Consider the following 2,848-nt stretch of genomic DNA (forward strand, 5'->3'; position numbering starts at 1 on the left):
GATGTGGGAAGTGGGAAGCACACATCAAAATATTGAGTTCACTGAAGCTGTCTATAGAAGGGAAAATGGCTAATTTTTTCCTAACCCAAGAAACAATAATGTGCTTATAATTAGAAAAAAAAACAAAACAAAACAGTTGAGTTCAGTAATGTTATAACTGCCGTAATACCAACAGTCCTTCCTACCTTCTATTCATTTGTGGTACATTAATTAATCTGAATACTCATAGGCAAATGCATCTTTGTTTCTAAACTAAACCACCAAATATTAGAACTTCAAATAAATTCAGGGGCTTAAAGCGAACTTATTCTTTTTGCAATTTCTTCCTTTTTCAATAGTGCCTTTCTTTTACAATTTTTACTTTCCTGGTAATTTTGATCTCACTAGACAAAATAAACAAATGAATAATTGATCCCTAAAAAACTTGTCTTGGGGCGCCTGGGTGGCTCAGTTGGTTGAGCCTCTGACTTCGGCTCAGGTCATGATCTCAGGGCTTGTGAGTTCGAGCCCCGCGTCGGGCTCTACTCTGACAGCTCAGGGCCTGGAGCCTGCTTCGGAGTCTGTGTCTCCCTCTGTCTCTGCCCCTCCCCCACTTGCACTCTATCCCTCTCTCAAAAATAAATAAACATTAAAAAAAAATTTTTAAAACCTGTCTTAATAAAAAAAGAAAACATCAGCCAACAAAGTCAAAATATGAAATTATTCCATGTAAAATTAATATTATAGAATAGTAGTCTGACAAAAACATATACAAAATACATTTAGGATTTTTTAAAGTGGGAACTGACAGCATAACTTCAATTGAAAATGAAGGGAACAATAAGAAAAGGGGTGCTTGGACAGCTCAATCGGGTAAGCATCTGACTCTCAGTCATACATCTGACTCAGGTCATGATCTCATAGTTGTGAGATTGAGCCCTACATTGGGCCCTGCACTGAGTGTGGAGTCTGCTTAAGATTCTCTCTCTCCCCCTCCCCTATTCATGCACATATGTTCTCTCTCTCTCTCAAAAAAAAAAAAAAAAAAAAAAAAAAGAGGGGCGCCTGGGTGGCTCAGTCGGTTGGGCAGCCAACTTCAGCTCAGGTCATGATCTCACGGTCCATGAGTTCGAGCCCCACGTCGGGCTCTGTGCTGACACCTCGGAGCCTGGAGCCTGTTTCGGATTCTGTGTCTCCCTCTCTCCGACCCTCCCCCGTTCATGCTCTGTCTCTCTCTGTCTCAAAAATAAATAAACATTAAAAAAAATTTTTTTTAAAAAGAAAAAAAAAGAAAAAAGAAAAACTATAAAACATAAACAAGTAGAAATAAAAGCAAAATAAGTCTGCTCTTTAAAGGAACATTAGAAATCTTAAAAATAAAAAATACAACCTTTGAAATAAAATATGCAATAGACAGGATAAACTCTAGACCCAGCAGAGTCAAAGATAAAATCAGTGAACTGAAAAACACAGTAGTGAGAAATTAACTCAGAACGCAGTTAAGCACAGAGAAGCCACACAAACATTAAGGAGAACTAAAGAGGCTTAGAGGTAAGATGGAGAGGTTCAAAGAAATGTCTCACAGGAGTTCCAAAATGTAAAAAAAAATAAAGGGTATGACAAAGAAGAAATGTTTTAAAAAACGACGCAGGTAATTTTCCAGAATTGAGGAAATGTGTTCTCATGCATGTTGGACACCAGGCAGGAAAAATAAAACAATAAATTCCATACAGAGATACACTACAGTGAAACAAGCACATTAAGGATGAAGAGACAACCCTAAAAGCCATGATAGGAAAAAAGATGCATTATCTACCAAAGAATTTCAACAGACCTCTTATGGGAATAGTACACACTGGAAGGCAACAAGGTAATACCTTTGAAAGGCTGAGAGCAATGGCTGTGTAGGTTCTCTTAGTATCTGTGGAGGAGGAAATCAACACACTGCAAGGCTAAGTCAATCTCTCAAGATCCTACCCAGTAGGATCCCGACCCAACCCAGATTCTTCCATCCAGATTCTTCGCTGCACGTAGAGGAATACAGGGGAAAGTTTCCTGAGAAAAGAAACAATTCACCGAGCGACAGCTAGGCTACATACTTAACAACGGGAAAACAGCCACAACAGAACACTAAACAGCAACGACGATTGAGAAATTGTATGTACATCCATCAACGGGAATAAAATGGACCATCAACCAGGAACCTGTGCGTAGGCCTCTGAACCCTTCAACGAAAGAACTAAAGGACAGATAAGAAGCATTAAAGGTGAGGTTAAACACTTTTCTTCGGAAACATTTCCTCCCGGAAAGTTTACCTGTCACGTGTTTTTCAACAACCTTGAGATGTAAAAAAGAGAAAGAAATACTACAGTCTATGGTTGGGGCTAAGAACGTTTCAGGCATCTGGAAGTTCAGGGGCACTAACAATCTGATCACAGCTGTAGGGGTAACATGAACAAATGAAGCTCAGAGTAAATTCAAAATCCAGATGATCCTATTCATAACTGATCTTTTCTCAGCCTTTTGGCCAGAGTCACTTGTAGATCACACTTAATCACTTGCGTGGGGCGCCTGGGTGGCTCAGTCGGTTGGGCACCTGACTTTGGCTCAGGTCGTGATCTCACGGTTCGTGGGTTCGAGCCCCGCGTCGGGCTCTGCGCTGACAGCTCAGAGCCTGGAGTCTGCGGCTGATTCTGTGTCTCCTTCTCTCTCGGCCCCTCCCCGGCTTGTGCTCTGTCTCTCAAAAATACATTTTATTGACCACCACCTAACTGGTCTCCTTATCTCCCTAATGTCCCGGGGCTAAAATGCCACACCCTTCTCCTGGCAACACACCCCAAATAATGTCTGTCTTCTCAGCTATACTTAA

The 2,848-nt window shown here is 40.9% G+C and overlaps 1 non-coding gene across 1 annotated transcript; it reads left to right on the forward strand.

The window, feature by feature from the left end:
* The first annotated feature begins 2,548 nt into the window (after window positions 1-2,548).
* Window positions 2,549-2,633, forward strand: TRNAQ-UUG (transfer RNA glutamine (anticodon UUG)). The gene has a single exon. It is a non-coding gene; the product is annotated as a tRNA-Gln (tRNA).
* The last annotated feature ends 215 nt before the right edge of the window (window positions 2,634-2,848 follow it).

The sequence above is a fragment of the Panthera uncia genome (genome assembly GCF_023721935.1).
Source record: "Panthera uncia isolate 11264 chromosome A1 unlocalized genomic scaffold, Puncia_PCG_1.0 HiC_scaffold_16, whole genome shotgun sequence".
Taxonomy (NCBI): domain Eukaryota; kingdom Metazoa; phylum Chordata; class Mammalia; order Carnivora; family Felidae; genus Panthera; species Panthera uncia.